Source organism: Sarcophilus harrisii, chromosome 3 (assembly GCF_902635505.1).
Source record: "Sarcophilus harrisii chromosome 3, mSarHar1.11, whole genome shotgun sequence".
NCBI lineage: Eukaryota > Metazoa > Chordata > Mammalia > Dasyuromorphia > Dasyuridae > Sarcophilus > Sarcophilus harrisii.
The window spans coordinates 347,749,268-347,774,716 of NC_045428.1; the positions used below are offsets into that span (position 1 = coordinate 347,749,268).

General features: G+C 32.3%; 1 protein-coding gene across 1 annotated transcript in view; it reads right to left on the bottom strand.

The window, feature by feature from the left end:
• LRP1B (LDL receptor related protein 1B) overlaps positions 1-25,449 on the bottom strand; it is a 2,378,573-nt gene that overhangs the window by 1,961,354 nt on the left and 391,770 nt on the right. The gene's annotated exons all lie outside the window — the stretch shown is intronic.

The following is a 25,449-nucleotide window of genomic DNA, read 5'->3' on the forward strand; positions in this document are numbered from 1 at the left end:
CTGAAACTGAGATTCTTTCAACAATAACATGTTGAAGTAGGCATAAATTAGACTTAGAAAACACATTTCTCTTAATATTGAAACATCAGGGAGTAACAGAAAGAAAAAGAGACTGAACGTCATAAGATCATAAGATCATAAGAAGTAGAAGAAAATTTCAAAACCATCTAGTACAATTCCAAGGTGAAGAAATTGAATTGCAAAACATTTAAGAATCATGTCCAATATTATAGATATTATATATTAAAAGTTAAATTCAAATTCATATTCTTTGCTTAAATCAGTGACTTTTCTGTATTGTGCTACCCTCTTTGAAATGAGAGTAATCTAATTTTAAAATTTGCTGCAAATTATTTTACAATACAGTAGTGTGGTGAATGGAGGCCAGACATAGACTTAGGAAGACTCACATTCCTGAATTCAAATCAGGCCTCAGAACCTGGGACCCTGATTGCCTCAGTTTTCTCATTATAAAATGAGCTAGAGAAAGAAATGGAAACCACTCTAATATCTTTGTCAAGAAAAACCTCAAATGGATCAAAAAGAGTTGGACATGACTGAAGTGTATGAACAACGATACAATTTATACCTTAGACTAAGAATACCTAGTTAAGTATATATTGTGAAAGAGAGAAGAAGGGAAGAAGAGGGAGAAAGAGAGAGAGAGAGAAAGACAGACAGACAGAGACTGAGACAAAGATAAGAGAAACAGCGACAGAGAGATAGAGACAGAGAGAGATTTTGTAAAATTTTTGGTAATTTATAACTATTTCCCTCTTTTTCAATTCTATGGATGTGAATTTCCTTTCCTCTACCCTGCCTCTGTCTTCTGTGTAGTGGAAAGAGTTCTGGATTTGGCATCGGAGAACCTAGATTCAAACTCTAGCTTTTCTATTTTCTTTCAATGTATTCCTGGATAATTATTATCTCTGAGTTTCATAATCTATAAAATGAGGATATTATATTATATGAACTCTATTGGTCCTTCTAGTTCAAAGTTTATGATCCAATTATATTAGCTTTCCCCACATAAGCCATCTATTATAATTATCAAATTCTTATTAGACATACTCTGTCCACCTCCATGTGCAAAGAACTAAGTGAAATGTATGTGAAATAAAAATTAAGACAATCATTCACTATTCCTGCCCTCAAGAAACCTTTAACTTAATTGGAGATAGAGATCATATGAATAAAAATAATATTATAAATTAATATATAAGTACAAGAGCGGCATCCTGATACAGTGACTAGAAGGCTGATTTTTAAGTCAGTAAGAACTGACTTCAAGCCTCATCTCTATCTTATAATGCTTGTGTATACTTAGACAAATTACTCAACTTCTCAGAAGTTTAGACAAACTTCCTGAACTATAAGTTGCAGAGTACATTGGAAGAAAATTTCTTCAATTGAGAATTCCCTATACCTGTAAAATAAGAGACCAATACACTATCCCTATGTAAGTACCATAAGAGAAGATATGATCACTGAATGTTATAGAATCTCAGAGGGCAGAGAGATTGTTAAGGCAGAAATTAGGTCTTCACTTGGACTTTGATAGATAGGTATTAAAGTAGATTAAAGACGGCAGAATTATGTTATATATATATATATATATATATATATATATATATATATATTAAATATCCTTGCAAAGAGCCTTCTATAAGCAGTGAATATGGCTAAAATAGGTTTGAAATAGTCTTCCTGCAAAGTATACTGTCTCTTCCTTTGACAATCTTCAGTTGTATATAATTAGTTTCAATTCTATGTAGATACATTAATAGTGTCTACTCCTAGACATTAAACTATTATTGGTATCAAACTATTTTGAAGAGTGCTTTGGGATGAGCAATTAATTTTCTAAGCAAATACAAATGAACAAATTGGTCAAATCTCCTTCAAATATTCAATGGCCTCTAAAATACAGATGATCCCTAAGAGCCAGGTCAGTTTATAACTACTCTCCCTTAGCCCAGCCAAACTACTGAAAAGTTCTTGGACAAAACCATGAAAAGATATGATCCAGAAAAAGTCTAAATATATATTGAAAAGATTATAAACATGAATTTTGTCTTTAAGAAGGGTAAATATCTAAACAAAATGCAACCACATTTTCATGTTTTATCACTTTGATAGTCAGGAAGTCCTTCTCAAATATGATTAGAATCTCTCCTAGATTAATTTTTCTATCATTTGGCCTTTCATGGACATAGAGAATTGTCTTTCAAGATCTTCCCTCAAATGTACACATTCCACAAGTACCAAATATTTATTCACAAATAAAAAATAATATAACTCAAAACAAAATGATTTGAATTTAAAGCATAGTTTTTTTTAAAGAGTCTCTTCTAATCAGAGCATGTTTATGGATTTGCTATAGGAATCTCAAAGTTTTAAGGGCAATCCTCAAAGTTGCTTTTTTGGTTTTATATTATAACTCTAGGAAATAACAGTTAAGAACAGTCTGTTATAAACTGACTTTATTTTTCAACCAAATATAATAGTTTCAAAGTTAACCTCTAAAAGCATTGATGGTTGGATTCAAATGAGTGAATGTTCAGTATTTCAAGGTGATTATTTTAAAATATTTTCCCTCAGTTGGATTCCTTGTATAAGAAACTGTTTTTTTTAATCTTTTTTTCTTATTCATTCTATTTATGCTTCAGCATACACTTCTGAAATATTCAAATTAATCTTGTTTAAAAATGCTTTCTTATTGTATGAAACAAAATGCTATATGTTGTAATAAAAAAAAAAAAAAAAACTTATGAGGACATGGAAGCAAATCAGCTTGCATCCCTAAGGAAAAAGATTAAAGCCGATGATTTGAATATCACTTTATAATAATAGCCCTTTGCAACTAGAAGACAAGAAAAAGATTAGGACAACTATAGACTGCATAATCTAGTGGGTATTTTTTTTTATCTTAGCAATGGAGAGAGACAAGAAAATTATTCCTTTTTTAGTGAGATGAAAATATATTTGGGAATTTATGATAGAATTTCTGTAACATTTTATGTAGAGAATTTAGTGGTGAAATTTTACATTTAAGAACTAGTATGGGTTTGAGTTCAGAATTCATCTTTCCTTTTTTAATTATATTGAAGTTATGGAATGCAATGTTGTTATCTGGAATCTTTGGAAAATAAGATGAATTACAAAATCAAAAGCTAAATTAATCATTAAAAAACTTTATAATGAAAGCACTACACCTCTTTTCACCTCAATTATTTCATAATTCCTCAATAATGCCATATTCTTCTCCTGAGAAATTAATAAATTAAATAAACATTAATGAATAGATTTATATGCTAATGAAAATCATAAACATCTATTATATGAAGAATTGCTTTTCAAGGGGAGATACAAAAATAAATAGAAAAAATATTGTTTTATTTTTTAAAAGAATTACAAATGCAATATATACATATATGTAAACATATATATATCTCATAACCTAAGTCCAAAAGAATTTGATAAATAATGTTAGCTAAGTAAAGTGAGAAGTGCTGACTTTCTGAACAGAAAACAATTTGCTTAAGGAAAGTAGTTTATCCTAATCTATCTATAGTGAATTGGAAGGGAAAAAAATGCTTTAATCATTTGATAGTGAATAATGAATAGAGAAATGCAAATTTAACCAGTTCTATCATTGTACCTCATACCCATCAAATTGGCATAAATGACCAAAAAAAAAAAAAAAAAAGGAAAAGGATACATTTTGGAGGATCTGGAAAAAAGTAGCCATGTTTATATAGTATTGAAGGAACTATGAAATGGACATAAACATTTTGGAAGAACATTTGGCGTTAGACACAGATGTGTCCTAAGCAGTGCATACCTTTTTGATTCAACTAAATGACTTCAGGGCCTATATCCTAAAGAGATGAAATAAAAGGAACAAGAACTAAATGTAGAAAAAATATTTAAAACAGTGCTCTTTGTGGTGGCAAAAACAGCAAACCAAAGGGTGTCTACCAATGATAAATGGATAAATAATTTGTTTTATATGAATTTTATATGAATTACTGTAGTACCATCTCATTATAAGAAATGAAACAAAAGGTGATTTCAAAGAGCTATTTAAAGACATATGAATGGATGCAATGTAAACTGAACCAGGTGAACAATTTATATAATAGCAGCTACTTAAAGATGAATAATTTGAAATCTATAAGAACCACAATCAATATCATAACCATTCTAGAGGACCAGTGATGCAACTTGTTTTCTGTGGAAAATGGTAAAATTGACATTTCTCCTATCTATTTTATAGACAGCAAGACTAAGAACTAAACATATATTGCTAGTGTGGACTAGGTATTATGCTAATCAGTAGTGATACAAACAAAAGAATAAGAATAAAAGGCAGTCCTGCTCCTCAAAGTGTTTATAATTTGATGTGTGAAGACAACACAAAAGGGAGCTAGAAAAAATGACAGGATTGAAGAAATTCAATGTGGAGACATGATGTTGTCATGGAAGTCAGAAACAGAGTTGGAAGGGTAATGATATTTGTTGGGCCTGGATCCCTCATTAAAATGTAGTCCATAGAAGGAATTCACCAATGGGAAAAGAAGGTAAGTATAGCAGAAAAATGTTCCAGGTTGAAAAAGTCTCATGGTTGAAACATGTTTCAGCATAAGGCTATAGATGATGTGTGCTGAAGTAAGGAAAACACTCAGTAAACCTTAAAGTGGTAAAGAGACAAATAAGATTTCATATGCTTTTCTTGCATATCCTCATTTCCACACTGGCTTGACTCCAGAAAGATTTACATAATCAAAATTGATGGAGAAAATATAAGGAATTTCTCTATTAGAAATTCTTTAATTCCATACCAAATTCCAATTTTTGCTTCTGGTTCCTCAAATTTTATTCAGACCAAGCCTATTGCCTTGTTCAGATATCTACTGACACATTATACCAAAAATTTCTCAGCCTATGTTTCTATTTGCTTTCTATCATTTTCCTATAGTAATCTAGTGTTTGATAAACCTAAAGAATCCAGATTCTGCAATGAGAACTCACTATTTGACAAAAATTGCTGGAAAAAATGGAAAAGAATATGACAGAAACTAAGATTTGACCAGTAGCTAACACCCTATAACAAGGTTAAAATGTTTTCATGGTGTAGACATAAAAAATGATACTATAAGCAAATTAGAAGAAAAAAGGATAGTATATCTCTCAGGTTTGTGGACAAAGAAGGCATTTGTTGCCAAAGAAGAACTAAAGCATATTAGGAAAGGCAAACATCAATAACTTTAATTATATTAAGTTAAAAAGCATAAACAAAACCAATACAAACAAGATTAGAAGAGAAGCAGAAAATTGGGGAAAAAATGTATACTTGAGAGTTATGATAAAAACTTCATTTCTAAAATAAAGAGAAAATGGACTCAAATTTATAAGAATACAAGCAATTCTCCAAATGATAAATGGTCAAAGGATGTGAACAGGTGATTTTCAGATGAATAAATTAGAACCATTTTTAGTTACATGAAAAAAAAAGTGCTCTAAATCACTTGATCAAAGAAATGCAAATTAAGATTACTCTGAAGTACCAATACTACACTTCTCAGATTGGCTAAAATGGCAGGAAATGATAATGATAAAATGAGAGGGGATGTGGGAAAAATGGAACACTAATGCATTGTTGGTGGAGTTGTGAAATGGTCCAACCATTTTGGAGAAAAATTTGAAACTATACCCAAAGGGGTATCAAATTGTGCATACCTTTTGACTCAGTAATGCCACTACTAAGTTTGTATCACAAAGAAAACGTAAAGCAGGAAAGGCAAAGAAATTTGCAATGCAGATAAGAATAAATTACTCTGCTAAACTGAGTTTACCATTATAATATAAAAAAAGAAACTAGAGGTGGAAAGGGAATTGGACCAGAAAAGGGGGAAATGGGAGGCAAAATAAGGGAAATTACATCTCAGAAAGAGGCAAAGAAAACTTATTATAACGGAGGGAAAGAAGGTGGTGGATAAACATTGTGTGAATATTAATCTCATCAGATTTGGCTCAAAGAGAAAATATTAGACATATTTATTTTCACCAAGAAACTTCTCTTGACTTTTAGAAAAGTAGAAAAGGGAAAAGTGAAGGGGCAGGTTAAATAGAAGTGAAAACAGAAATAATAGGGGAAAGGTATAAGAAAGGGGGAGGGAGTCTAAAGGGGGAGGACTACTTGAGGCAAATAGTGCTCATAAGTAAAATACTAGGGAGGAAAGAAAGGAAAAAGGAAAGGGAAAAGTATAATTTAGGGTTAATAAGATGGCAGGAATGCAAAATTAGTTTTAACTGTAAGCTGAATGGGATGAACTCTCCCATAAAGTGAAAGCAGAGAGCAGAGTGGATTAAAAGCCAGATTCCTACAATATGTTGTTTACAAGAAAAACATTTAAGGCAGAGTGATACAAGAGCAAAGGTAAAAGGCTAGCACAGAATCTATTATGCTTCAGGTGAAGTAAAATAAAAGCAGGCATAACCATCCTGATCTCAGATCAAGCAAAAGCAAAAACTGATCTAATTAAAAGAGATAAGGAAGGAAACCATAGCTTGTTAAAGGGTACATATATAGTGAAGCAATATCAATACTAAACTTATATGTACCAAGTGGTGTAACATCTAAATTCCTAAAGGAGAAGTTAAAAGAGCTGCAAGAAGAAATAGACAGTAAAACTATAGTAGTGGGAAATTTCAACCTTGCTCTCTCAGAACTAGATAAATCAAACCACAAAATAAATAAGAAAGAATTAAAGAGGTAAATAGAATACTAGAAAAGTTAGGTATAATAGATGGTTGGAGAAAATTGAATAGAGACAGAAAGAATTACACCTTCTTCTTAGTAGTTCATAGAACCTATATAAAAATTGACTATATATTAGAACATGAAGTGTAATGGGCCAGAATTCTGGAGAAATATACTTAGGAAAGGAGTCTTACAATAAGGTGGTAACTCAGTGGAATTGATAAGACAATGGTTATCTGGTTTAGCATCATGAATAATAGTTCCCTAATTCAGTATGATTGAATTAATCTTACAACAAATAATGCTTCCCTAGTGATATAATGATTGGTTTATATTCAGTATGATAAATGAATTTAATTGTAATAGAGTATTTAAGAGGCCAGAGTCAGACCCAGAGAGGGACTAGAACAGATTCAGGGAAAACAGAGGACAGGAGGCTGGAGCACAAGCCTCTGGACTCAGGAAGACTTCAAGACAGAGACCATCATGGTGGTTCTCTGGCCTCTCCCACAGAAACCAAGACAAATTCCAGAGGACCTCCAGAAAGCTGCCCCAGGCCCCAGTCAAGGAAAGATTGTGAAGGAAATAAATATTTTTGGACTTTATCTCTGGCTATTCTCTTAGTGATTACTCTGCTGAAACAAAGGCTGGTCCAAAGAGCGCCATAAAACCAACCAGAAAACTACATTTTTGCATCCAAACCTGGGATTAAGGATTTACACTCAGAAGTCCAGACTGACACTATCCTGAGTTCAGTGAAAAAGTTTCCATGACCCAGAAATTAGAGTGAGTACAAAAATAGACAAGAAGGAAACTTTGTTAAGGGCTAAACTAGTGTTTCAGCTGAAATGGGACAAATGTTTAGAAAACAGCCTTCTTCATAGCGAGGAAAGTGTGTAGAAAGCATAGTTAGACTAATAAAAAAACAAGGTTTGATTGTAACTTGGGAGCAGATCATTGGACTTTTAGAAACATTATAGTACTCCTTGGTTCTCTAAGGAAGTAGAATTAGAGCCAGACAAGTGGAAAAGGTAGGAGAGCAATTAATGGGATATTACAATGATAATGGTCCTAATTCAAATCCTAAAGAAACATTCTATATATATAACAATACAACTGGCTTTAAGAAATTACATAAGTATTAGAATAAGGAAAAGGAAGAAAGAACAGGAGGGGGAGGTTATTGAAAAAAAAAAAGAGTTGAAAAGTATGAAGAATTAGACAAGAAAGGAGTTAAGTACAATGCTGATGAAATTAAGGAGTGTGGTGCTTCACAGCAGGAACCATTAGAACATTTCCCATCCTCTGATTTACCCCTCCCCCCCTCAATTAACTCTACATTGGTGGAGGGAGGTGAAGGAGAGGGAGGGGCAGTAACACAATCAGCATCACCCATGAAGTAGCTTTGTCTACTCCCTATGACAATCCTTTTATACCCAGGTTATGATGCAGAACATGGGAAGACAGTGTTCCTCTTGGTAAGGGAATCCCAGAGAGACTCATCAATGCTTTCAATATGGTAAAGTAGGGAATCTGAAAGCTCAATGTTGGCATAGAGTTAGAGTGAGCACACAGAGTAGGAGAACAAGACCCAAAACCCCATGTCCAAAATATATCAGAGACTTCCACTGGGCCTCAGAATGTAGACTGACCCAGGGAAATGAGAGCCAGTGCCCAGCTCCAAAACCTTAAACAAAAAACAGGTGGGGCATGATGGGGTGGCCAAGTTTATAACCAGAAAGTCTTTTGAAGTTCAAGATTCAGATATGATCAATCAGCAGAGAGCAATAAGATGGGAAAAGAGATTACAATTGGGGAGAATACAGGCTTTTTAACCTGACAGAAGGGCAGTGTCCAGTGCAAACAGCTTTAATGTAATTGTCAGGTGATGAGGAGAGACCCAGAAAGTGGTGAATGGAAGGGACCAAATAGGTTAACTTCTTGGGGGAGAGGATTTGTTTGTCTCTCTACAGATGGAAAAGGAATCAGATGGGTGTCAACAAGCCATATTCACCATGTCCATTGGAGAGAGACAGAAAAAGAGAAAAAACCTCAAAAGTAAGGAGAAGACCTAAGAAACATCAGACAATGAAAGAGTATGGCTGATAATGAGACTGTTGCAGAACTTCAAAACCTGCAGGAATCATTGGATTACCTCATACATGATGAGACTATTTCAGGGCTTCAAAGCTTGCAGGAATTATTGGATTCCCTGACACATGTGAAGTAATGCATAACAGATTGGTTTTGGACTGTTTCTAGGACTTATGGACATGTATAATTCCTCATGTTGATTCATACTTTTTGTTACATTACTACTAGCCTGTGCTATATTGCTATGTGCTTATGTAATACTTCTCATGTTGATGGATTTATGTATACCTGTTTCAAGTGAGACCCTTCAGAAATTTGCTAATCTGGATTGACTCCCCATTTCCTTTTGATATTTTCACCCCCTTTTCTGAAAAGTCAGGAAGGGCATGATCACCTATCTTCTAAAACAAAAGAAAGTGGGAGATATTTTTTTTCTTTTTCCTTATTCTATAACTTATTTAATGTAGTGTTCTGGTTGCTTTTCTGGAGGTCTTTGGACCAGCCTTTGTTTCAGCAGAGTAGTCAACAAGAGAATACCCAGAGATAAAGCCCAAAAATCTTTATTCTTTCTTTCACAGTCTGTTTCCTTGCCTGGCACCCAGGCCAGGTTTTTGGAGGTCCTCCAGAATGTGTCTTGGTTTCTGTGGGAGATGCAGGACAACCAACATGATGGTTTCTGTCGTAAAGTCTCCCTGAGTCTGGGAACTTATGTTCCAGCCTCCAGTCCTCTGTCTTCCCTGGTCTGTTCCAGTCTTCCTCTAGGTCTGACTCTGGCCTCTTAAATACTCTATTACAATTAAATCCATTCATCATACTTGGTATAAGCCAATCATTATATCACTAGGGAACCATTATTTGTTGTAAGATTAATTCAATCATACTGAACAAGAGAACTAAATAATCACCATGCTAAACTAGATAACCACTGTCTTATCAATTCCACTGAGTTACCACTTTGTTCTAAGAATCCTTTCCTAAGTATATTTCTCCAGAATTCTGGCCAATTACAATAAAGACTTCAAAATCAAATGCAAAAAAGCAGAAATAGTAAATGCACATTTTTTTCAGATCACAATGGAATAAAAATTACATTCAATAAAAAAACAGGGGAAAATAGATCAAAAACTAATTAGAAACCAAATAATCTCATCCTAAAGAATGAATATGTGAAACAGCAAATCATAGACACAATCAATAATTTCATTCAAGAGAATGACAATAATGAGACTACATACCAAAATTTGTGGGATGCAGCCAAAGCAGTAATAAGGGGAAATTTTATATCTTTAGATGCTTACTTGCATAAGCTAGAGAAAGAGAACAATGAATTGGGCTTGTGACTAAAAATGCTAGAAAAAGAACAAAGTAACCTTCCCTCCCAATCAAATATCAATTTGAAATTCTAAAAATAAGAGATTAATAAAAATGAAAGTAAAAAAAGTCTATTGAATTAATAAAACTAAGAGTTGGTTTTATGGGAAAAAAAGAACAAAATAGATAAACCTTTACTTAATTTAATCAGAAAAAGAAAAAAGAGAAATCAAATTGTTAATCTTAAAAATGTAAAGGGAGAACTTTCCATTAATGAAGAGGAATTAGAGCAATAATTAGGAATTATTTTGCCCAACTTTATGCCGATAAATTTGACAACCTAAGTGAAATGGAGGAATACCTACAAAAGTATAGATTGCTTGGATTAACAAAAGAGGAAATAAATTACTTAAATGGTCCCATTTTAGAAAAAGAAATAAAACAAGCTATTAATCAACTCCCTAAGAAAAAATCCCCAGAATCAGATGGATTTACATGTGAATTCTACCAAACATTTAAGGAACAATTAACTTTAGTACTATATATGACAATAATGAGATGACATACCAACATTTATGGGATGCATCCAAAGCAGTAATAAGGGGAAATTTTATATTTCTAGAAGCTTACTTGCATAAAATAAAGAAAGAGAAGATCAATGAATTAGTCTTGCAACTAAAAAAGTTAGAAAAAAGAGCAAATTAAAAACCTCCAATCAAACACTAAACTTGAAATTCTAAAAATAAAAGGAGAGATTAATATAATTGAAAGTAAAAAAAAAACTATTGAATTCATAAATAAAACTAAGAGTTGGCTTTATAAAAAAAACAACAAAATAGATAACCTTTGGTAAATTTGATTAGAAAAAGGAAAGAGGAAAATCAAATTGTTAATCTTAAAAATGAAAAGGGAGAACTTTCCACTAATGAAGAGGAAATTAGAGCAATAATTAGGAGTTACTTTGCCCAAATTTATGCTAATAAATTTGATAATCTAAGGGAAATAGATGAATAACTTCAAAAATATAGGTTGCCCAGATTAACATAGGAGAAAGTAAATTGCTTAAATAGTCCCTTTATAGAAAAAGAAATAGAACAAGCTATTAATCAACTCTCTAAGAAAAAATCTTCACTACCAGATGGATTTACATGTGAATTCTACCAAACATTTAACGAATAATTATCCAATGCTGTATAAACTATTTGAAAAAATAGGGAATGAAGCAGTAGCACCAAATTCCTTTTATGGTACAGACATGGTAATGATGCCTAAATCAGGTAGGACGAAAACAGAGAACAAAAATTATAGACCAATTTCCCTAATGAATATTGATGCAAAAATCTTAAATAAAATATTAGCAAAAAGATTACAGAAAATCAGCCCCAGGATAATACACCATGACCAAGTAGGATTTATATCAGAAATGCAGAGCTGGTTCAATATTAGGAAAAGTATTATAATTGACTATATCAATAACCAAATTAACAAAAACACCATATGATTATCTCAATAGATGAAGAAAAAGCATTTGAAAAAATCCAATATCCATTTTTATTAAAAATACTAAAGAGTATAGGAATAAATGGACTTTTCCTTAAAATAGTCAGTGGCATCTATTTGAAACCATTAGTAAGAATCATATGTAATAGGGATAAACTGTAACTATTTCCAATAAGAAATGACTAGCAGGATAATTTCAGAGAGGTTGGAGAGACTTACATGAACTGATGCTAAGTGAAATGAGCAAAAACAGGAGATCATTATACATGGCAACAAGACTATATGACAAGCAATTGTAATGGACATGACTGTCTTTAGCTATGAGATGATTCAGACCAGTTTCAGTTGTTCAGTGATGAAGAGAGCCATCTATACCCAGAGAAAGGATGGTGGGAACTGAGTATGGACCACCACATAGCATTCTTTCTCTTTCTGTTATTGTTTGCTTGCATTTTGTCTTCTTAGGTTTTTTTTCTTTCTTCTTGATCTTTACAGCAAGAAAACTGTAAAAATATGTATACATATAGTGGATTTAACATATATGTTAACATATTTAACATGTATTGGACTACCTGACATTTAGGGGAGGGAGTGGGTGGAAAGAAGGGATAATTTGGAATAGAACGCTTTGCAAGAATCAGTGTTGAAAAATTACCCATGCATATATTTTATAAGTAAAAACTTCAATTAATAAAATAAAGAAATCATAAAGCAGAAAAAGGACCAATATGTACAAAAATGTTTATAGCAGCCCTTTTTGTAGTGCTGCCAACATGATCATAAGGATATTTATTTCATTTGATTATGTCTATAATGTTGGGAATCAGTTGAATAGCTTAATGAATCACCTTATTCCACATAAAGCATGGATGGGAAAAACCCAACCCATGGAATCATTTTTTAAGGGTAATCACAAGCAACAAGATGAAAGCTAAGTACAACACCCTTCCAATGCTTGAGTTTCTTAGCATGATTTTGAATGGCCCTCAAGTGATACTATAAATATCCAAATGGCCCTTGTCAGAAAAAAAAAGGTTCCCCACTCCTGACTTAAAGTAATGAAGAGAAGTTACATCCTAATAACTTTGTCACGTGAGAAGAGATCTCAATTCAATCAAATAATCAGAGGTGTAAACAGATTATTACTTAAAGAAGGCCAAAACATCTTCATTGAGTAAATAAATGAAAGAAACTCTAATCATATATGACACAAAATCTTTGAGTTTGGTTGAGGAGACTTGACCATAGCCTATAACATTTATATATCTCAGTTAGGTTATGTGGAATCAAGGGTTTAGACATCTGGCAATGTCTCACAGAGAGCCATTCCAGTCATGATCTAATAAGGCACTGCTGAGATGGAAATCACAGTAGGACCCAACATATTTCTTCAATCCCATATACAGTCTTAACCATTAGAGTATGCTGTGTAGTTCACAGGATTTAATCAGAAGATTTGTATTTTTTCATCAATATTCAGGCAATATTTCTGGAATAGCAATTAGTGGCAATAATGTCTGTAACACAAATCAAGGACAAACTAGAAACACTGAAAAAAGAGTTTCATGACTCTACCAAGAGCTCATTTAAAAGATTGCATCAAATCTCAGGGGTGCATGCTGAGTATTTCAACAAAGAATCTTACAGGAGTTGTGAGTTATCCATGTTGCCACATATGCTTCAAATTTTAGCCCACTTTTCCCTATACTGTGATGTTATAGCATCATATTTTCACTTTTGAAGTCATTATTATATTGCTCTGGGCCATTTATTTCACCACTACTTTAAAACTTCATCAGGAGAAACATCATTTTATGTCGTAAGAATCTATTATTATGATTTGATATCTGTGTAACCTTGGGAAGTCATGAAAACTCTCTGACCCTTAATTTTATCATTTTTAAGATGGTTTCAATATTTTCCATGCCTGTTGTGAGGCCAGTAAGATAATGTATGGAAAAACACTATGAATTCTATAAATCACTATTTAAATATAAAATATTATTGTCATTTATGTTGATAGTGAAACTGATAATAATGACAAAAACAGTAATGTATTTTATTTTTTTGATTAAGTACAATGGATAATTTGTTCCTACTTTTCTCTACTTGACTTGAGGCTAACAGCAATTAGAGACAATCCTGAATTACAGAATATAATCTTGAACAAAGTATCTCAATTCTAGAAGATTCTTTGTATCTTTTTCAGGTAAACTAAGGCAAATCAACTGGAGGAGATTAGCTATAAAATTATATAGTCATTAATTGAAAGGCCATTCTGAATTGTGTTGGAATCTTTACAAACTGTTAAGCCATTGGAGTTGATAGAGACAATAATTATCTAATTTGGCATGGTTCAATATGATTGATTTTATCTTAGAAGGAGATATTTTGGGCCAGAACTTGAATCAAGGTACTAAGTACAACTGATAGAAACGATGCTTGTGTTCACACCTTTAGAGAGCTCATAAGTATCTAAGTACTCAATGGAGTTTACACGTTTGGGAGATTTCAGGCTTAGTATGAGATATCCAAATTCACATCTCCCTTAGGGCCAGAGAGCACTCTGGGAGATAATCCAGAATCCCTCTCTCTCCAGAAGGAGGAGTTAACCTTTGGGAGATCATATATATACAGGAAACTCTTAGAGCTTGAGAGAGTTATTTGGGAACATTCCCAGGGGACAGAGAGGAGCACTCTGCAAGGAAGCCCACAAGCCCTATCTTCCAGGCAAGAAAGATTTATTCTATCTTCTACCTTGGTGCTGGCTGGAGTTGGAATGACAAACCTTTGGATTTGGAGACATTCGGGCAGAGCTCTTAGAACCAAGTGGAGAGATAGGCCGCTGGGCTAACCAGGCTATATTGAAGAACTCAATAAAAGATCTGAACTTTTATCACCTGGCTGTGTTTTGGAAAAAGAACACCACAGAACTGTACTTATTTTTTTGTCATGCCTTGTTTGAAATAAAAATAATTAACATTTCCTCCACTTTTTTATTTGGTTTCAAATGTTAGACATGTGTGTAGCACTAATGCCAGCAATAATGGCATGAGGTTCATGAAATAAATCTATGAATAGAACAATAATAGACCAAGAAAATGATCCTTTTGATTGAAAAATATATGGAGAGGAAACTCTCTTATCAGAAGTTTGAAAGGCTATAAGACTGGACACAAAAATAACTTTTTAGGTTTGGTAAGGAGATGTGAGAGAGGAAATTAGTCACATTGTCATTTTATTTAGCAAGAGACATGAAGCCTATTTTTCATGGAAACAAAACAACGATATTTTGCTTGATCCATTCAACCTACTTTTCATTGTTGGGCAAAGATTGTATAGCTCTGTATTCTTTTAAATGGGTTCTATTTCCTTTGCTTTGTCTCTCTATCTCTATCTCTCTCTGTCTCTCTGCATCTCTGTTGAAAATAAAGAAAAATAAGTCAGTGTACTCATATATTGTACTTCAAGGGAATGAGGCAATGTTTTCTTTTTTTTAATTTTTTAAATTTTTTTTATTTTATCTTTCGAATAGCTTTTTATTTACAAGTTATATGCATGGGTAATTTTATAGCATTGACAATTGCTAAACCTTTTCCAATTTTTCTCCTCCTTCGCCCCACCCCTTCCCCTAGATGGCAGGATGACCAATACATATTAAATATATTAAAGTATAAATTAAATACAAAATAAGTATACATGTCCAAACCATTATTTTGCTGTACAAAAAGAATCAGACTCTGAAATAGTATACAATTAGCCTGTGAAGGAAATCAAAAATTCAGGCGGACAAAAATATAGGGATTGGGAATTCTATGTAATGTTCTTAGTCTTCTCCCAGAGTTCTTTCACTGGGTATAGCTGGTTCAGTTCATTACTATTCCACTGGAACACAATTGGTTCATTTCATTGCTGAAGATGGCCAGGTCCATCAGAATTGATCATCATATAGTATTGTTGTTGAAGTATATAATGATCTCCTGGTCCTGCTCATTTCACTCAGCATCAGTTCATGTAAGTCTCTCCAGGTCTTTCTGAAATCATTCTGTTGGTCATTTCTTATCGAACAATAATATTCCATAATATTCATATACTACAATTTATTCAGCCATTCTCCAATTGATGGGCATCCATTCAGTTTCCAGTTTCTGGCCACTACAAAGAGGCCTGCCACAAACATTCATGCACATACAGATCCCTTTCCCTTCTTTATGATCTCTTTGCGATATAAGCCCAGTAGTAACACTCCTTGATCAAAGGGTATGCACAGTTTGATAACTTTTTGAGCATAGTTCCAAATTGCTCTCTAGAATGGTTGGATGTATTCACAGTTCCAACAACAATGTATCCACCAACAAAACATCCCTCTTTTCCCACATCCCCTCAACATTCCTTATTATCTTTCCCTGTCATTCTAGCCAGTCTGAAAGGTGTGTAGTGGTATCTCAGAGTTTTCTTAATTTGCATTTCTCTGATTAATAATGACTTAGAGCATCTTTTCATATGGCTAGAAATAATGTCAATTTCTTCATCTGAGAATTGTCTGTTGATATCCTTTGACCATTTATCAATTGGAGAATGGCTTGAGGATAATGCATTTCTTAAAGACTATACATTAAGTTCAAAAATGTTTTATAGAAGGTTTACATTTTGGAAAAGTTACAGAGCCTCTCTCTATTGTGATTTTTCCATTCGTTTACTTTGTCTTCTATGATGGTAAATAGAAAAATCTGACAAAATTCTAATTCAGATTGAATCCTACTTTAAAAATAAAATTAACACATATGGTTTATTAATTAACTAGTTAAAATATGCTTATATAGAATGATAACTTTTCTACTTTAGTTTAGTCCTATGGTTCTCTTTATTCTTCATATTTATTACTTCTTTAGACATAGAAATATTCTATTATATTCATGCAAAAATGTGTTTGATCATTTACCCAAAAGGAGAAATTTACTTTGTTTCTAAGTTTTTATTAAACTACCCACCCACCCACATACACAAAGGGTGCATGTGGGAGAGAAATAGAGAAAGAGACAGAGAGAGACACAGACAGACAGACACACACACACACACACACAGACACAGAGACAGAGAAAAAGAGAGAGAGAGAGAGAGAGAGAGAGAGAGAGAGAGAGAGACAGAGAGAGACAGAGAGAGATAGAGACACAGAGGGACAGAGAGAGACAGAGGCAGAGGCAGAAACAGAAACAGAGACAGAGACAGAGTGTTTTTTAGGAATCTTTTAGTGCCTTTACACTGTTAAAGTGAAAAATTTGATAGATTTAAAGTGAGAGAAATAGGTTTAAATTCTGACTCTGCCACTTATATGCAATTCCATATAAGTTATTTCTGTGGCTAGGCCTCATTTTCCTTATTGGAATAGTAACAGAACTAGACTAACTAGATTCTGAAGGTCCTTCAAGCTCAGATCCATCATATTTGGTGTATATATTTAGCATTAGGATCTTTAAGTCAAAAGAACTGGAAAATTCAGTTACAAAAATAATTCCATTTGTCAATAATGGTTAGACTTATTTCCACCAAGAATAAAATAATTAGTTACAAGCCCTGGTTTATGAACCAGGTTCTTAATTTATTTCATGATTACTGTAATTTGATTTAGGGTAAAATGTTAATTTTTAAAGGAATGTTATGAGATTCTTTACTCTGAAGAGATTATATATGAGTTTAGAAGGGTAGAGTAGTTTCCATTTTTGATCTTAGTCATTTATAGCTCATTTTTCCCTAAGGTAAGCATGGTAATGCTTAAAAGGCATAATATTCAAAAAAACTATTTTAACATTTAGGTGTTCACTTATTATCAGGTATTTAAATGATGTTAAAACTCTAGAATTAAAGAGAGTCTATAAAGAATCTATTTCAACTCTTTTCTTTTCTAATTGGAAAAACTGAGGCCTAGAGATGGAGGGTGCCTTTTCCAAATTTATAGGCAGTGTTCTCAATCAGGACACAGATCCCTAAAAATGAGAGACCCTCAAATCATCCTATCAGTACAAAGGAAATTCAAATATTTCCCCTAAAGTACCAACAGCTGGAACTCTCCTATAAATAATAACGACATGTTTGTTTTTCTAGCTGACTAGTAGAATATAAAAGATATATATATATATATATATATATATATATATATATATATTTTTTTTTTTTTTTTTTTGGAGCCAAAGGCTAGTGTATGGTTGAGAAACCATTGTCTTCAGAAAAGAGGTAGGGTTATTTGTAGGAGCTAAAAATAAAGCACTGGAACATTGTACTTCCAAAAATCCCTATATTCTGTCCCTAACTCAATTTAACATGAGACTTGTAGATGACAAAAAACCCAAAATAAATAAACAAAAAATATCACAGAAATGTTAGATGTTAAACAGAATCTCAATTTTTTTGTTGTTGATTTAATTTTCCTAAACTTACAAGTCATGGTTTTGCATGAGGAGCTCCCTTTGAAATTAATTTTTGTCTCCAAGTTATTATTTCAAATGTTTTATTATTTTACTCTCTTTGTTGCAAATGTGTACCTAGGAAAGACAATAATATTAATTTTCTTCTTAGATTCACACGATCACGCATATCTTCATTGAAGCTTTGTTTTGAGATAGCAATTTAGAAGGTGTACTCTAGGTTTGTCTCCTAACTAGTTATTTATTTAAATAAGAAAATTAATTCACCTTGAGGAGGTTTGGGATCTTCATCTATATAACAGAGGAAATCATAGTTGTAATATCAACTTCACAGGGCTGTTATAAGTGTACAAAAAAGTATATAAAAAGTGTATTAGGTACTGCAAATCAATATACAAACACTGTCATGTATTTATTACCTGTTGTTATTTATCTTTCTACCCTCATCTTTTTAATATGGAAAATGAGGTGAGTTGGATTTTATGAATTCTAAGGTCCCTTTCAACTCTCTCAAACCTTTCAACAACATTTGTGATTGATGCTTACTTATCCTACTTTTCATGATGATGGAATCCAGATTAGATTTTTTTCTACTTTTTTTCAAAAAATAATTACTTATAATAGGCATTTATTGCAAGAACTTTTACATTTTCAAGTACTCATAGTAAAGATATTACCGCTTGTCCCAGGTGCTTAGTCATTCATTGCCCCAAAGCAGTCAAAATACTTAGAGGCATTCCAATTAGTTGCCACCTCTATATGAAGACAAATCTGCAGAGTAAATACCCAATTGAAGTCTTCAAAAATAATGAAAAATGATACTTTCACCTTGAGTTTTATTTTTTATTAACTTTAAAAATAGTAATGTAGGTTCTAATCAGCAGAGTCATCTGATATTGCATACTCAAATAAAAAGAGGATTTTTAGCACCTTATGCAATTTCTATTTGGACACAAAATCTCTATCTCATTTTTAATCAAAATGCATATGGATAGGGGATTTTTTGATGACTTTTTTACCCCTAAAAAAGATTCATCACTTTGGAAATATTACCTGTTTCACTTAACTTCTCAATGTTGGGGCTAAATAGGACAATTGAAAATTAGTTGACAAATGTTAGAGGACATGTGGAAAATCAAGGCACTGATGAATTGTTGGTACAGTTGTGAACCAGTTCATGCTTCCTGAAGAACAATTTGGAACTGTGCCTGCAGGATGATAAAAATATGCATAGCCTTTTCCCCAGCAGTACCACTAGATTAGCAATCCAAAGAGATCATACAGAAAGGAAAAGGGTGTATATGTACAAAAATATTTATAACAGGTCTCTTTGGGTGGCCAAAAAAAAAATGAAATTGAGGGGATGGCCATTAATTAGAGATTGACTGAACAAGTTATGGCATATTATTTTAATAGAATGCTATTGTACTCTAAGAAATAAAGACTTTGATATTTGCAGGAAACTGGGCAACAACTGTATAAATTTATGCAAAGCGAAATGAACAGAAAGAGGAGATTATTGTACACAGTAACAAAATTATTATAATGATGTTCAACCTCCAAAGAGAGAAAAACTGATCATCTTAGTGAAAAATTAAATATATATTTTTCTTTTGCACTATTACTAATAATAGTTTGTATGATTTCACATGTATAATTGATATTTCTTGCCTTCTCAAAGGGAGGGGGAAGGATTATAAAGAGGAAAGGAATTTTTTCAAGTTAAAAGTAACTTTTTTATAAAAATAAATATGCTATCAAAAAAAGAATCAGTTGTTTCAATAGTGTCTCAATCAAAAAATCATGACTATCTATTTCTGTTTTAACCTGGTATAATAAAAAAATACTGGATTTGGAATTGGAGTACCTTGGTTTGATTCCAGATTTGCAACTTGCTTATGTTTTGACCATGGACGAGCAAGTTCTTCACTTTGAAGAGTTTTGGTCATTTTTTCTCTCTGTGTTTATTTTTTTCCATTTAATCTGAAGAAACAAAGAAAACTTCCCCAAAACAAGACTAATTCATTCCCCCTCATTCCAGCTTTGTGCTAAACTATTCAAAAGAATCTTAATTTTCAGTCTAACCACATTAATAGTTTATTGTGAAACCTTAAAGAACACTTTTTATCTCTCTGAGCATCAGGGTTCTTATAATTGGGAATATCACTGCTGTACTATTTAATTCTGAGAGTTGTTGTATATTGGATCAAGCACATAATTTGATTTGGAAACTAGAGAATTAATATGATATTTTATTACTTCATCATCATCATCATCATCATCTTATCTGTATAATGAATTAGAATATGCAATTTCTAAAGTCCTTTTCAGCTCTAAGTACTATATAAATCCACTAATAAAATTTATATTTTATATTTGTATGTTGATTCATCATTAATTCAATAGATATTTATTGGGCAACATAGTGTGTGGCACATAGTAAGTACTTAACTAATGATTGCTGCTTTGCTTATTAACTACAAAGAGTCCTCCTGGATACATAGAAATGACTTTAGGGAGATTCAAGGAGCTAAAAGTCCAGGGTTTTTTGGTTTTCCTTGTTTTTAATTCATTCCGACTTTCAAATTTCCCCAGTCCCAAGTCCTAAGAAGACTGGGTGATTTCTCTTGGCAGCTAGCAATTCTTTGACACCTGAAGTCATAGTAAAAATCCACAAATTGGCTTTCATTAAATAATTAAACCTTTATGACTTTGACTAGCTAAAGTGATTATTAAGTACCTACTCACTTGCAGGAACTGTGCTAAGGGGTAAGAAAGACAAAAGGAAGTTGCTGCCCTGCAGCGGTTTAGAATCTAACTGGGGAAGACTATAAACTAACAGATACATAGATAGACAGGACACACAGACATATAGATAGATGATACATAGATACATACATTTAGATACATAGATATTTTATATGCAGGGTAAATGGGATATAACATAGGAAAGCCATTAGAACTGAGGCTTTAGGAAAGGCTTCCTTTATAATGTAGGATTTTAATTGAGACTTGGATGAATCCAAGGAAGCCAGGAAGAAGAAATAAAGAGAGACATCATTTCATGTACAGGGACAGCAAGGAAAAGTGAATGAAGACTGAAGGGGAAGTGAATTTGTTCCAGGAAAAGTTTTGAGGCCAGGTTTATTGGATAAAAGAATACACGTGAGGTGGGGAGTGTTAAAAGACTTGAAAGATGGGGTGAGGTTATGAACAGCTTAAGAGATCAAATGAAGGATTTCATGTTTGATCCCAGAGATAATAGGGAATCACTGTGCTTTAATGAGATGGGGGTATCATGATTAATCAGTGCTTTAGGATAATTACTTTTTTGGCTGAAAAGGCAGTGAAGTGGAAAGAGAACTGTGGCAGGAAGACCAAAAAATGCGCTATTGCCATTGTCCAGGAAATAAGTACACATCATAGTGTTTGAGACAGGGAACATATTAATGTGTGTAAAATACATAAAAATGCTATTTTGGAAAAAAAACTGACACTTTTTTTTAGGTGTTTATGACATAAATATAGCATCCACCCATTTTTGAAGGTACTTCTGAAATTCCACTTACTTCACAATGGCCCCAATTGAAAATAATTTTTACTTCTTGAATTTATAAGAATATTTCAAAACTTTCTTATATAATATTCAAATTGGCTATAATTATGAAATTATTGTTTATTTCTAATATGTTGTATTTTCACTGTTGTTAGATTATAAGATCTATGCAGGGTAGGGTGCTATGCATTATTTGTTGTATTTTTTTTTTCTATTTGTTCCTCAACATATAGCAGGTTACTTTGCATTTGGAAAGGATATAAATGGATGTCGAATGATTGAGTGTAAATAAAAAGATAGAGAACTCTTTAAATTAGTTAAGATTGGAAGCATCATTAAATTCTGTTGTTTGATAGAGGTGAATCTGAAATCTTGAGCCCATTAGGCATTTCATTTTTCTTTCCCAAACTATATGTTTAGAATGTAATGCCCCTACTGATAAAATGATGTTCACTTAAAGTAATAAATAAAATAAACTATTTCTGAAAAGAGATGTTCAACCTTGGCCAATTTCTACATTTTATTTCTAAATACCCCAGCAATAAACTAAGAAAAATATCTGATTATATATTCAGGAGGTTTAAGGAGAGTCATAAGCCCCAGAAAACTCTACTTACTTTTCTCTGTCTTCTTTCATGCTTTTGCATATATTTTTAGTTGTACAGAGAGTGTTATTTATGATAAGTGAGGTTAAAATATATATCCCTTTTAACTCTCAATACCTTCATCATATATTTCAACAAAGAGCAAATGTCCCAATCAGCTTTTATAAAAGCATTCTAAACCGTTTTTGTACCCCAAAGTTATTTTATTTTCAGATCGAATGGTCTAAATCAGCTATAAATCAAACTAAAGTAATTAATACACAAAGATTATGAGGCTTTAAATCAACTTCTATACATTGTAGTTTTCTAAATTTCAAATAAACATTTAAAGGCCTCCAGAAACTATTTTTGTTTGCTTATGCTACAATTTATCTTGATACTTGCCCTAGAGATTCATTAGATTAGTAAATAATAATAAAAAATTCTAGCATTAATGCTTATTCTAATTTTTAATGAATTTCTTCTACAGGGAAAAATATTAAAGGCTAAGTATACATCATGATGTTATTGCTTATATGTTCTAGTTGATATAATTCAGTGGAACCCTGATTTTCATATGATTCCGTTAGAAAATATTTTTGTTAGTAATAATTTCCTTTGCAACATAGTAAATATTTACTACATGCAAAAATTAATATTATAACAATTGACTTAATATAAGCTAATCTTCTCTACAATTTTCCTAGCTCCCTTTATCCTATATCAAATTAGTTTCTGAAATGTTGGTACAAAATAAATGAGATTGAACTAGCTGATTTCTAAGGTCCTTTCTAGCTTTCAAATTTTATAAATACCATGTTTTCAAACACATAGAAGGTTGAGGAATGAGATTTTTTATTTTTTAAAAATATAATGGATCTTACATAACTAAAGGACAGTTGACATATAATTTGTATTAGTCACTATTACTCAAAATTAATTTCTTGGTTGTAAAATGGCTTTAGATCCAGTTTATCATACTTTTGCACATATGTAGATACAAACACACACACAACATTCGAACAAATTACTCAGGCTACTGCATACCCATATCTCTTTTTTAAATAGCAAATATTAATATCAGTTTGATACACTCACCTCATTGTGAAGAACTGTCATTGAATAGCTTATACCAATTGCTAAAAAATAAAATATTCTCTAAAAGAAATAAGATTGGGTACTTCCTCAAAGGACCAAGATTTGTACCACCAAAAATATTCAAGAGAATAGAGTACAGGTAAGGAAGTATTGAAGTTATTTTCCAAAGAAGAATTTCAAAACAACATTACAATGTTGATAGCTTTTTCAGTAGAGTATTTTAAGGAGGCGTCTTATTTTGATATTAAAATTGTAGTATGTTCATTAGTATTGTTATTTTAGTTACAGATTGTATTAAGGAGGGGTAAAATATTATTTTTACAAAATTAAGCCATTTAATTAAGCAAGGTAGGAAATGTATAACTGTTTTAAAAATAGCCAGATTTATTGAGGGCTTGTCACTATTATGTGACAATATAAATGATAATATATAAAATGTCTTAAAAAATAAAACAATCTTAAAATGTCTTTAGTATAAAACATTTTTACATATTTAAAAAAAATCCTACAAATACAAGTAGGCAATAACATTATGTCAGTATTATTTCTTACTTATAAATTTGTTTCAAAATGTCTGTATTGAGAATGAAGGAAATTGTCCTGACCAAATAACCGGACTCGACCTTATAGTCTCTGTGTCTGTGTCTGTCTTATAGTCAAGAGTTACAATCAGGTCTTTCTTCTTCCAGGTTTTAATGCCTGCTTTCTATATACTATTCTATGTTCACACAAGACATGATCTACTTTTTTTAAAAGTCATTCTTTTGTAGCCTACTTTTCTAAGCACTTACAATTTTAAAAATGTGTATATGAAGATTCTTATTGTAGTATTGGTTCTAATAAGAGAACATTAAATACATGGGACAACTGGTCTTGCAAACTAAAACTGAAATACTAGGAATAGTGATTTTTAGAATTACCCCCCCAAAAAAACATTATTACATGTATCTATGATAAATGAAAAAAAATGAACAATTAAAAATGTGGAAAATGCATTTTAATCAATCATAGAAAATGATGCAAATGATTTAAAAAGTGTAATTTTGGCTCTAAAAGTTTATGCAAACTTTCTTAAACATGAAATCAAGTCAAATTAAAAATTTATAGAGTACACATATCACCATATTATTGAGCTTGAATGGACAGCCTCTTTGTACCTTCCTTTATTCTTTATTTCATGTTGACTGTAACCTCAAGTTTGAGATTACACCAACAGATGGTCAATTTGTGATAGATTCGAAATGCTATTTCAAATATTTCTCAATAGTGAAGCAAACAGAATGAGGGAAAGCACTGGAAATTTTATTTGTCTTGACATTTATTCATTTTTCTTAGAATGTTTATAATAACAAACCAGAAATGTATAAAATTTTGTAAGTGTCCTTTAAAGCTAAATTTAAAAAAAAGTAGAAAAGGTCTGAGATATCATTGATGTGTGTGTGTGTGTGTGTGTGTGTGTGTGTGTGTGTGTAATTATCCTTTCTCAAAAGGAAAATTAGCCTTTCTTACTTCAATCCAGCTTTCCATCATGTTAAGCATGAAAAAGTTGCTTCTGTTTCATTACAGGGAAATTATTTCTAGGAGGTGGAGCCAAGTAGTAAGGAGAAGCCAGGAAATTGCCTGGACTTTCATGTTTCTTTCAAAAATGCCTTTAAATCAAGCTTTTGAACAGATTCTAGGACCATGAAATTTACAGAGATGAATGGAATGATATGAAGAAAGGTCTGTTTCACTTGGGTGGAAGGGTAACATAAATCAGCTTAATTGATATCCAGAGAAAGAAGGGGGAAGACTCTTAGCCAAAGAACAGATTGGCAACCAAGATATATTAGTTCTAGCACAACAGGCTAACAGCACATAATTGGTAGAGCCTCCAGCCCCAACATAGAAGGCAAATTACCAGCTTTAGAAAGTAGGCAAGAAGAGATGAGACTAGATTGGCAACCCCAGTGCAATGAGCAAGTCACCAAATACCTATGGCCACAGTGCTTAAATATAGTAACCCCACACAAGAAGCTTGGGACAGTGCTCCTTGCACCCAGGAGCAGAGGTCAAGTTTAAAAGCTATGTAAGAGGCAAAAAAGAGAAAGAAACAAAAATGAACCTTTACAGAAAAGT